This window comes from Piliocolobus tephrosceles, chromosome X (assembly GCF_002776525.5).
Source record: "Piliocolobus tephrosceles isolate RC106 chromosome X, ASM277652v3, whole genome shotgun sequence".
NCBI lineage: Eukaryota > Metazoa > Chordata > Mammalia > Primates > Cercopithecidae > Piliocolobus > Piliocolobus tephrosceles.
In genome coordinates, this window is record NC_045455.1 from 92,194,707 (window position 1) to 92,207,900 (window position 13,194).

At 37.5% G+C, this 13,194-nt stretch overlaps 1 protein-coding gene across 1 annotated transcript in view; it reads left to right on the forward strand.

Annotated features, from left to right (window-relative positions):
- LOC111525024 (POTE ankyrin domain family member A) overlaps positions 1–13,194 on the forward strand; it is a 53,747-nt gene that overhangs the window by 30,773 nt on the left and 9,780 nt on the right. The gene's annotated exons all lie outside the window — the stretch shown is intronic.

Below are 13,194 nucleotides of genomic sequence, written 5' to 3' on the forward strand. Positions count from 1 at the left end.
TAGGCTAAGCTTTCTTACCACAGAAGAAATATGAAATGTGGCCAAGGTTTATTTGGATAAGTATTTTTACTGTGAGTTTTAATTCATGCAAACAGGTCCGGTGTGGTGGCTCACACCTGTAATCCTTGCACTTAGAGAGGCTGAGGTAGGCAGATCACCTGAAGTCAGGAGTTCGAGACCAGCCTGACCAACATGGTGAAACCCTGTCTCTACTAAAAGTACAAAAATTAACCAGGTGTGGTGGCAGGTACCTGCAATCCCAGCTACTCGGGAGGCTGAGGCAGGAGAATCACCTGAATCCAGGAAGCAGAGGTTGCAGTGAGCCGAGATGGCGCCACTGCGTTCCAGCCTGGGCATCAGAATGAGACTCCATCTCAAAATCAATCAATCAATCATGCTAACATGACTTATAAAACTTACCATTAACTAAATCTTTAATGGACACAGTTACAGTAATCATAGAATCTCTCTGGTGCCTTTTATTTCTAAAACTGAACAGTAGATAGCATATTCTTTTTTTCTTGAACACTTATTATTTTGGTATCATATACTTTCAAAATGTTTTTATTTTAATTTTTGTGAGTACATAGTAGGTGTATATATTTATGAGTTACTTGAGATATTTTGATACAGGCATGTAATATGTAATAATCACATCAGGATAAACTGTATTGATCACCTTGAGCATTTATCCTTTGTGCTTCACATAATCCAGTTATATTCTTTTAGCTATTTTAAAATGTACAATTAAGTTGTCTTTTACTGTGGTCGTCCTGTTATGCTAGCAAATCCTGGGACTTATACTTTCCGGTTTTTTGGTACACATCAATCGTCCCCCAACCCCACACTCCACAACTACACTTCCCATCCCCTGGTGATGATCCTTTTTCTCTCTATCTCAATATATGGAATTGTTTTGATTTTTTGAACCCATAGATAAGTGGGCAATATTTTTCTTTCTGTGTCTGGTTTGTTTGACTTAACATAATGATCTCTAGTTTAATCCTTGTTACTGCAAATGACATTTTCCTTAAGTTTGAAAAAGAAATATCAATAGTTTTTGGAGTACAGGTTGGTTTTGGGTACATGGAAAAGTTCTCACACGGTGATTTCGGAGATGTTAGTGCATCCGCCACCTGAGCAGTGCACACGGTACCCAGTGTGTAGCCTTTTATCTTCGAACACCTTCCCACGCTTCCTCCCCAACTCCCCAGAGGCCTTTAGGTTATTCTCATGCCGTTGTGTCCTCATAGCGTAGCTCCCACAGAACATACAGTATTTAGTTTTCCTGAGTTAACTTTACTTAGAGTAATGGCCTCCAGCTCCATTCAAGTTGCTGCAAAAGACACTATTTCCTTCATTTGTATGTATGAGTAGTAGTCCATGGTGTCTATATACCAGATTTTCTTTAACCACTCATTGGTTAGTGGGCACTTAGGTTGGTTCCGTATCTCTGCAGAAGTGCTATCTGGGAGTCAGGGACTAGAATGAAAAACCTCAGAACTTTCCTTGGTGTTCTGTTGTACTGTGGCTGAGCTGGGCCTCATACCACAAGGTGCAGTGCTTCCCACTCTTACCTCTCCTGTCCGATAGCCAAGGAGCCTCGCCCTGTGGCCAGTGCCACCACAGGTTCTTAGGGGGCACTGCCAGGCTACCGCGGATGTCCACAGGTTCTTAGGGGGCACTGCCAGGCTACCGCTGATGTCCACAGGTTCTTAGGGGGCACTGCCAGGCTACCGCGGATGTCCACAGGTTCTCTACCACTGATGTCCACAGGTTCTTAGGGGCACTGCCAGGCTACCGCGGATGTCCACAGGTTCTTAGGGGGCACTGCCAGGCTACCGCTGATGTTCTGGTAAGGCCTGAGGGCTCTTCAGTTAGCTCGTGGTGCATGTTGCCTGGCCTGGCACCCTTCCGGGGAGTGGGCTCCCATTTGGCCCAGGGATGGTCCAGAAGTGCTGCGCAAGAGCCAAGGACTGGAACTGGGGGCCCCAGGGGCCTGCTTGGTGCTCTAGCCTTCGTGGTCCAGCTGGTACCTAAGATGCAAGTCAAAGACCCCTTTACTTTTCCCTCTGCCTTTCTCAAGCAGAAGGAGTCTCTCCTTCTAGCCATTACAGCTGGAAATATCCTGTCTCACCTGAAGCTAGTGTCAGTGTTTCACCCACGACCGCAACATAATACCTGTGTGTCACTGCTGGTTATTCAGGGTCCATGGGCTCTGCAGTCAGTAGGCGGTGACTATTGCCACGAATGAGTTCTTCCCTTCTCCAGGGAGCTCCCTGTGGCCCAGGGAGTATCTAGAAACACCGCATCAGAACTGAGGCCTGTAAGGGGGGACTCATGACTCTGACCAGTGTCCTCTTCTGTTGTAGCTGAGCTGGTATTTAAGACACAAGACAAAGTCTACTCACTGTTTCCTTTCCATTGCTCCAGCGGAACGAAGGTGTCTCTTTTGGTGCCCCAAGCTGTTCAGCCTGGGATTGGAGGAGGAGCAGCACCGGCACTTTTGTACATGCCCCGCCCCATTGTCCTCTGGCTTATAGCACAGTTCAGCGCTTGGACCCCTGGGAACTGGAGTCCTTGTGGCTCACACTGCCGTTCAGGTTTTATGTAGGGCCCTGGGACGATTTAGCATGGCGGGGACAAGGCTTGTGGGAACTCGAGTTGTGGTTACTGGAATGGGATGGGTGATTCCCCTCTGGCCAGGGCTGGTTTAAACGCTCTCTCTGTGGGTGGGCATCAGCTGAGTTTATTCCAGTTTTGCTTCTTGCTATAATAGGGCAACCCTGAGTTTAATGCAACATCTCACAATTGCTTTACCCTCTCCCGAGTGCTCCGATTCTCTCTGTACCACGCTACCACTGCTGGGGGATGTGGGAGTGTTAACACCGGTGATTCCAGACTGTTTTTCCTACCTCTTCAGTGCCTCTTGTAGTCGTCAGAAGTTAAAACCAGGCGCTTTCAGTGTTCACCTGATTTTTGGTTCTTACAAAGGTGTCTTATTTCTGTAGGTAGTTGTTAGATTGGTGTCCTAGTTGGGAAATAATTGATGGAGCCTTTTATTCTGCCATTTTGCTTGCCTCCTTTTTTTGGTATCATACACTTCTTAGAAGAGAAGTTTTTTATTTTCTGTTTTTATCCTTGGTTCTGTACTTAGAATAAAATCATATTAGAAATTATGGAAATTTAGTTGGGAATTGTGGCACACGCCTGCAGCTGCAACTATTCAGGAGGCTGACGTGGGGGAATTTCGTGAACCCAGGGGTTAACAGGGGAGTTAATTTCTTGAACCCAGGAGTAATCAGACCAGGCTGATTAACAGAGTGAGACGTTTTTACTATTTTTAAAAAATGCGGAATTTTAGAAATGTAAATTTCCTGTCTCAAAATCTGTATTACAAATATATTCCACTGTGTTTTCTAAGTCATTTCATTAAGAATATACTCAAAATTCTTCATCTAATTGAATAATACATATTTTGCCCAAAATAACAATTTTAGAAGCAGACTCTTTGATGATCGTATGTAAGACTTTAATTTCAGTTTTTTTTTGTATTGTATTTTGTGAAAATATCAACTCAAAATTCTTGTATTCTTAAATTTTAAATTTCAGAAGTTTTTGTATTTCACTATTTAAATAATCATTTAAACACTCTTGCATTAGTATGAGCTACTGGAGGTTAGGAAACATATTTGTTTGTATCCTGGAGTACCTAGAATAACATCTTGCATGTAACAAGCATTATAATATTTTGAATGTAAATACATAAATGGACAAATGGATTTTTATGTAGTGGAGTATTACAGGTAACATAATATGCATAACTTACTCAATAATTAAATCTCTTGCATTTCTAAAATATGGCTTAATCTGATATAGCCTTTTAATGTTTAGGATGTATAAATTCAGATGTGTTATGCTGTAAAAATATGTCATAAATAAGAAGGAAGTGTATTAGAAATATACCGTCAATAGAAAAGATGGTTACAGTGTATTTCCTAGTATCTTTCAACTCTTAAGCTTAGAATTTTAGATTTAAAAATTTAAACTTCTTGAGCCCCAACTCATGTTCTAGCAAATCTATCTTTTCAAGCCATACGTTACTCTGTAGAATTCCAATTACTAATTCTTTGTCCAAGTGGAGAGTCGATGGAACATTTCTTTTTCCATTTTTCTCTCTCTGTAGTAATAGTGTTCCAGCTTTCAGGTAGTGGTAGCTGATCATGTTTAACTAATGTCTCATTTTAGAGTGTAAAATTAAACTCTTTATTACAGCAATATTTACAAAACACTGATTGTAAAGACTGAACAGTATTATCTAGGTGATACTATAGACAAAAGTCTCTTTTGTGTATCTGTTTCTCCATGAACCATACTGTACTTGATTATTTTGTCTTGGGGCTTGCTTGATAATTATAGATGTATTTGAAAACTGTTCTGTTTTAGAAACTTTTATTTTAAGTTTAGGGGGTACATGTGCAGGTTAGATATAGAGGAAAACTAGTGTCACGGGGGCTTGTTTTACGTATCATCACCCAGGTGTTAAACCTAATAATCATGAGTTATTTTTCCCGATCCTTTCCTTCCTCCTACCCACAGTACATTCCACGGTCAGCTGTTCCCCTCTCTGTGGCCATCTACTCTCATTATTTAGCTGACTTATAAGTAAGAACATGTGGTATTTGGCTTTCTGCTCCTGTGTTAGTTTGCTAAGGATGATGTCCTCTAACTCCATTCATGTTCCTGCAAAGAACATGCATGATCTCATAATTTTGTATGGCTGCATAGTATTTCATGGTGTGTATATGTACCACATTTTCTTAAATCATCAACTTGGATAATCACAGCTTTATTTTTATGCTAGATTCCTTCAGTTTTTATTTCGATTATTTTTGGGGGAACAGGTATTGTTTGGTTACATGAATTAATTATTTAGTGGTGATTTCTGAGATTTTGGTGTACCCATCACCCAAGCATTCTTGGTACATTGTACCAAGAATGTAGTCTTTTATCTGTCACCCTCTACTTTCTCCTGAGTTTCAAAGCCCATTGTATTATTCTTGTGCTTTTGAGTCCTCATAGCTTAGCTCCCACATCTGAGTGAGAACATACAACGTTTGGTTTTCCATTTCTGGGTTACTTCACTTAAAATAATGGTCTCCAACTCCATCCAGGTTGCTGGGAATACCATTATTTCATTCCTTTTTATGGATGAGTATTATTCCATGGTATATATGTGCCACATTTTCTTTATCTGCTCATTGATTGATGGGCATTTGGGTGGTTCTGTATTTTTGCAGTTGTGAGTTGTGCTGCTATAAACGTGTGTGCAAGTGTCTTTTTAACATAATGAGTTCTTTTTCTCTGGGTAGATACCCAGTAGTGGGATTGCTGGATAAAATGGTAGATCTACTTTTAGTCCTTTAAGGAATCTCCATGCTATTTTCCATGGCGATTGTATTAGTTTACATTCCCAGCAGAAGTGTAAAGATGTTCCCCTTTCACCACGTTCACTTCAACATCTATTTTTTTTTTTTAATTTTTAGATTATGGCCATTCTTGCAGGAGTAAGGTAGCATCGCATTGTGGTTTTGATTTGCATTTTCCTGATAATTAGTGATGTTGAGCATTGTTTCATTTGTTTCTTGGCCGTTTGTATATCTTCTTTGGAGAAATGCGTATTCCTGTCCTTTGCCCACTTTTTGGTGGGATTATTTGATTTTTTTTCTTGCTGCTTTGTTTGAGTTCCTTGTAGATGCTGGATATTAGTCCTTCACTAGATTCGTAGTTTGTGAAGATTTTCTCCCACTCTGTAGGTTGCCTGTTTACTCCGCTGATTATTATTGTTATTGGTTTCTGTTGCTGTGCAGAAGCTTTTAATTTTTGCTCATGCTGCCCTGTCTAGGAACCTTCCTACCCTCACTCTGCACTTTGTCTCCCTTTCAAAATAGGGCCTATACACTATTCACAATAGCAAAGACTTGGAATCAACCCAAATGTCCATCAGTGACAGACTGGATTAAGAAAATGTGGCACATATACACCATGGAATACTATGCAGCCATAAAAAAGGATGAGTTTGCGTCCTTTGTAGGGACATGGATGCAGCTGGAAACCATCATTCTTAGCAAACTATCACAAGAAGAGAAAACCAAACAGCGCATGTTCTCACTCATAGGTGGGAACTGAACAATGAGCTCACTTGGACTCGGGAAGGGGAACATCACACACTGGGGCCTATCATGGGGAGGGGGAAGGGGGGAGGGATTGCATTGGGGAGTTATACCTGATATAAATGATGAATTGATGGTTGCTGACGAGTTGATGGGTGCAGCACACCAACATGGCACATGTATACATATGTAACAAACCTGCACGTTATGCACATGTACCCTAGAACTTAAAGTATAATAAAAAAAAAATAATAATAAAATAAAATAAAATTTTTGTATGCAAAAAAAAAGAAATTAAAATAACAATAAAATTAATGAAGAGCTAAAAAAAAAAAAGATACAGTTAAGACTGTATGTCTCAACGCATATACATCTTACCTCACCAAAAAATTAGTAGATGGAATAATAAAGTGGGGGGGGGGGGCAATGGGTTGAGGTATAGATAAAACAAAAACGGCACATGATGATAGTTGTTAAGGCTGGGTGTCAGTTCCACTCCACTATTTTGTATATCTTTCAAATGCTCTGTAATAAAACACACACACACACACCCACGCACACACTTCTTTCCAGAGTTAAATTTATATTGAAAAATGTACCTGATGTGGAGGTCCCTACATCCTTCATTTCTACTGCTTTATTAGAAGCAGAAGGTTTCGTTTCAATGGTAGGCTGAATGGGATTTGAAACAAAATAATTAATGTGTGATGTATATGTCATACAATATTTAGTTAATAATTCAAGACAAAAACATAAAAGTTATTACCTTCAAATGAAGATATTTCTCAGGAGACTCTAAAAACCCAATGAGACATACAATAAAATTACATGCAAATATGAAAAAACTAGCCATACACTCATGCAGAATTAGTATTGGGCTAAATCCTCAGGTTAACTTTAAAAATGATGACTTTTGGTCTGGAGATGCGCTTTTTGTTATGGCAGCAACATGACAGAAATATACTGAGAAAAAATATAAATTTAGATTTCATAAAACATGCAGATAACATATCAAAAGGGAGATTAGGTTTCCAATGACTGCAACTAAAATAGAAAAGTGTACATATGGCAACAGGAATCTGATAATTAATAAGAAGAAAAATTATCTTTAACCAGAGGAGCAAATAATGATCCTGAGAAGCTTAAATGTCAAAGTTGATAATGGAATGGAACAGCATGCCTTTCAGGCAACACAATAGAATAATTTATATCATTAAACTACAAGTATTCATTGTATCCTTTAATTTCCCCTGTGATTTCGAAAGGACACAGTTGTAATGACAGTTCAGTTGAATGTACAATTCATCATCAAAGAAAGTGTTCTGAATTGATCTCACTGGATATACATATAGAATAACAGTTAATTTTAAAAGTTCATTTATTTCCATACCCATATGTGCTACTGGTATGCTATGTTTCTTCTATCCTCCAGTTGAGCCATTTTTAAATTTCTTGATTAACTAATGTAAGAAGGTATATAAAAAACAACAGAGATATATTTCTCCAGAAAGAAAAAAATTGTTACAAAATTATTAGACATTAATAACCTTTTGAATTTCAAATTCAGTGCAATATTCCTTGAAAATAATAATTTTAATGTTCAAAGGATTAATTCCATAATTTGTGTTTCTAAAATTAGCTTTGTTTGGTATATCATGTTAGTATTTAAAGAATCTTTATGAAACAGCTATTCTTATCAAAAAATCACCTAACGGCCAATGTTTCTGTATTTAGATTAATCTCATTTGATTAAGTAACATCAATGCAACATATATTGTTCATTTCTGATAAGTTATGGAGGAAGAGATGAGTCACTAGGTTTTACTGCAATTTGAGCACTCCCTCTTGCCTTCAGTAATGTCTGCAGTAGCAGAAATCTCATTGTCTGTTTAAGTGTGAATACACTGAAGCCATCGGAGGTGTTTTCTCAAGTTCCCTCTTCATTTACTTCAAAATTACCAGAATCTTATTTCTTTCCTCCTTTCTACCACCCTCACGATCCCTCTTCCTTTTCAAAAGTAATCCCTAGATCTGTGGTTATGATTTCTCTCCTTCTATATTCTTTTTATGGACTATTCCCATGACAAGTTTCCTCTTAATTTAGTGGTAGGATCTTACATCTATGGTTTCTATTTCTTTATCTCTTTGATCCTTCCCCTCTGAATACAAATACATTCAGAAATAAATGCAAAATAATGCTTTCCATTGATCCTGATATGTCTTGAACTGCTAGTCAATGCCCCTTCTCCCAGATTTCTCTAAAGGGAAGCTATACCCTTGCTACTCAGTGTGTGGTCCAAGGACCAGCAGCATTGGCATCACCTGAAAACTTAAGAGATGGAGAATCCCAGACCTGCTGAAACAGATTGTGCATTCTTAACAAGGTCCCCAGCTGACTGATTAAAATTTGAGAGAGATGCTCTGGTCTACACTGAATGTGCTTCCACATTCCTTTTACCTTTTTGGATTCTATTTTCGAGTTCTTCCCTAATATGTTCCCTAAGTTGAGACTACATTACAAGTCATACAATTTCTAATGGACTCTTTACGTGGCTATGACTTCCTTGAATTCTCCGTAACTAACACTATGCTCTTCTTTCCAATTCTCTTCTTTTGGCTTACATGATGGTATCCTATGAAGTAACTTTTTTTTTTTTTTTTTTTTTTTTCTTGAGACTGTCTTGCTCTGTCACCCAAGGTGGAGTACAGTGGCACAATCTTGGCTCACTGCAACCTCTGCCTCCTGGGTTCAAATGATTCTCGTGCCTCAGCCTTCCAAGTATCTGGGATTACAGGTGCCTGCCACCATGCCCAGCTAATTTTTGTATTTTTAGTAAAAGAGACAGTGTTTTATCATGTTGGCCAGGCTGGTCTCGAACTCCTGACCTCAGGTGATCTGCCTGCTTCAGCCTCCCAAAGTGCTGGGATTACAGGCATGAGCCATCGCGCCCAGCCTAAAAGTAACAACATTTTATGACATTAAATTATAGACATGTATGGCTGACCATATATGCTTATGTTCATCTATGGTAGATGCAGAGCTCTGCATGATCGGGAACCTGGATCCTTAATACTGTCAAAATGGTGAGGAAGACAGCAAGAGAAGAAAATGTTGAGCCCCTTCCCTGACAAGTTTCGGTAGCGAAAGCTCACCTTGTATTGTTTCTGCCTTTTTAATACTCCACACTTCCTTGTTCTGAAAAATTATTTCATTGTACCACCCTCTATAATATATATCTGCTTATTTTCCCTTCATTCTTTTCCCTTTACTCCCTGTACTCTCCGCCTTCCTCATTCAACATTTCCTCTTTTACTCCTTTTCTCTTTCTTCTTTCCTTACTTTCCTTAGGGTTTACGGCTTCTTGAAATGAAACTAATAGTTCAGCTCCTTTATTAGCACTCTCAATTTAATTTGTTGCTGACACCTAATAAGATATATAACTTAACATTTCACCTCTCTTTTTTCTTACTATGCATTTAATAGGTGATTTTCTTCAGCTATTGGAATATATCAGTGATGATGTTTTAAAACAAATATTCTGTAAATGATTTTTAAGTGAAATACGGTTTTTACCTCTTAGCTGTTCATTTAGTGTGATTTTTCCTTTCTGTTCTGCAGCCCCAGATAATTCACCAACATACTTCTGTGAAAGATTCTCAGAGATACTCTGTTCAAATTAATATCAACAAAGAGTTTCAATTAAAAGATAATACAAGTTCCACAAAAATTTTCTAATAACTTTCTTGAAACAATTGAATTTCCTATTTTAAAAGGCTAAAAAATAAGAGAAGCATATATTGAAAACTAAAACATTTCAATAGAGAACCTCATATATGCTCACAAATCAAGGTTATTTTTTATCTTTATGTGGCTACTGACTCTGTAAACCAAGCATGGAAGGCCAAAGGAAACACATTCACAGTCAAATATTAGCTTGTGTGCTTATTTCAGCTAAAAAAAAAAAAAAAAAAAAAACCTGACTTCAAAATACCTCACTCTACTTTGCATTCCCCACCAAAAATAGACATTTAAAAACCGTAATACACTTACTATAATATTTACAGCATTAAACATTTAAAATTTTTCTAACTATAGAATTTTTAGTGTTAAAATAAGATACTTAGCATTACAGGAAACTTCAGCATTTGCCATGTTGAGTATAAACAGAACATTATAGAAGCTGCTTCATTTAGGCACACAAGGAGTTGGAAAAATCTAAACAGTTTTTGGTAAAAAATATTTACTGACAGAAAAAGTGCTTGAATAAAATGACAAAGTAGTAGTAAACACTTCCTTAGATTATGTTTAAATAAAAGGAAGCAAATATTAGCAATACTAAGCAACTCTTTCCAAAATAAGAAATCATCTCAAAAATATAGTAAGCCTTATTTTTTTGTTGTTTTTTTTGAGGCGGAGTCTCGCTCTGTCACCCAGGCTGGAGTGCAGTGGCGCGATGTCGAGTGCTGTGGCGTGATGTCGGCTCACTGCAAGCTCCACCTCCCAGGTTCACGCCATTCTCCTGCCTCAGCCTCCCGAGTAGCTGGGACCACAGGCACCCACCACCATGCCTGGCTAATTTTCTGTATTTTTAGTGAGACTGGGTTTCACCGTGTTAGCCAGGATGGCCTCGATCTCCTGAGTAAGCCTTAATTTTAAGAAAGGAAGAGTAAGAACATTTATTTATGAATCATCAAAAATCCACTAGGCACTTATTTGCATATTTTCTTTCCTCAACATTATAATAAAAATGATTATAATGATGGTTACCCCACTTCCTGGTCATTCTATGATGTAAGAATAAAATAATGAACAGATATGATCCATTTTTCTTTCTGTCCAGATTTCCTTTTCCTAGGCTTTCACATGGCTGACTCTTTCTCAATTTTTAATTGATAGATTATATTTCACATGCATAAAGATCTTCTCTGACTACAGAATTTCACTCCCACTCCCATCCTAACTATACACTGCTTCAATAACATCTAACCTAAAATTCTGTTTTCCTTATAGAAAGCATGTACAGTAACTTGCAAGTGTTAGCTGTTTGCTTGTTTTTCTCTTAGTACTATAGCATGAGCCCTCATCCTGTATATTCCGTGTCTAACTGCCTAGCACATAGTTGGTACTCAGAAACAGAAAGGTATTCAATCTCAAAAGATTTTAAAATCTCTTGGGAAGATCTCAAGTGCTAAATCACTGTATTGCTATATAATATCTCTCACCATAGTCTGTTGAAACTTATAATACCCCGAATTAGAAATCCACTTGTGCATTCTAACTTTCCATTCTTTCTTGACACTGCTGCCAATTTACTGTCCTTCAGGTTTACACAAAACATCTCCAATATTTATCAAGTCACTGAATGCCACTGGGACCATTTTGTCTTACATTTGTATACACACTTACCAGTTAACAAAATGTTTTTCTATTTCTTACCATATTTGCTCATTACACATACCTAAAGGGTACATTCCAGTATTGTTTTTATAAAGGCAGTAACTGATGTTCAAAAAGGTTAAATAATTTTTTTACAAGAATCCACTGATACTAAGAAAAAGAACAAAGACAGTAACATGTTTTGACTTCAGCTTGGTGCTGGGTAGCAATATGCAGCAGCTGCTTCTATCTAAGAGGTCGAGCCTTCCCCATGTCTTTCCATGGGTGTCACCTTAGAATGTCATCATTTGCCACAAAGATACCCAATGTGTTCTATTTTTAAAAAAGATTTCTACGTATTAAAACAACATTAAACCAAATTGTTGTTATTATAGCACGAAGTATTTACTATTCTCCATGCTTTTCTTTCTCCTGAAATATTCCTTGCAGATCTATGCTGGATAATCCAAATGCACTAATGCTTTCAAGTCCCAGGCATTACCTCTTCAAGTTCCAAGTTGTGAAAAACTACAGTCCAAACGGTTTTTCTCTGAATCTCATTAGAGATGAGATATACCATACACATCCAGATATACCATACAGTCATACATGTGGCCCTACATTGACCTGGAATAATTCTTTAGTTTTTACATAAACTCAACTTCATAACCCAAATTGATTCCTTCTGACTTTTAAGGCTTTATTTTTTCACTGTTTTACCCTGGCTTTTTAAATGAACCTCGCAAATTAGAAGAATTCTACTATGAGGCGAAAAGTAAAGTCAAAGCATCCTCTTTTATGATTTAACATCACAAAATGGTTTTATTTTTTAATATAACAACAAAAAACAACAGCTAATACTTCATATCCAAAAGTGACTCTACATTGCCCTCTTGTCCTGAGCCTGATGAGGACACTGCAGCTGTAAAATGTCATAAGATGTTATTCACAGACACATTCATGAGAGAACATCTATCACTCTGAATTTTAAATACATATGCAATGCTATATCCATTCATAAATATTTCAATAAAATGAAAGAGCAACAAAGAAATTCAGGGGGTTGAAGTAGATTTATGAAAAAGAAGTTGGCACTATGAAGAAAGGCATGAAAAAAATCTAGAAGAAATGGATTTTATATTTGGGTCTACATATTTAAGTAAGTTTTTTTTTTTTTAAATAGCATTTAAGCATTAAAAAATTATCAGAGATATCCAGTAAATTAAATTGTTACTATTTGTGTGCTCTCATGGGGTGCGTTCAATAATATCAGTACCATTTTTTCTTTTTCCATTTGCTGGCTTAGCTGCTCCATCCTATTAAAAACAAAGCAAAAAAAAGAACTTCAGGAATGTATTCACTCACTCCCCCACTCAGTCAACCAGTTAAGACAATAAACATTCACTGTGTCTATCAAATCATAGGCCATATCCTGGGAAAAGCTGAAAATACATATAAAACACCGATTCTGCCTTATATTTGAGTGAGAATAAAAATATATAAAAAACAGAAACAAAAGTCTAATTCACTAGTAATAAAAGAGAAGTGAATAAAGTACAGTAAGGGCACAAAAGGGACAACAGTCGGTTCTGCCTGAGAAGCTGAAAGCCTGCTGCAAATATAGGCCCTATTTTGTTTTTTTTT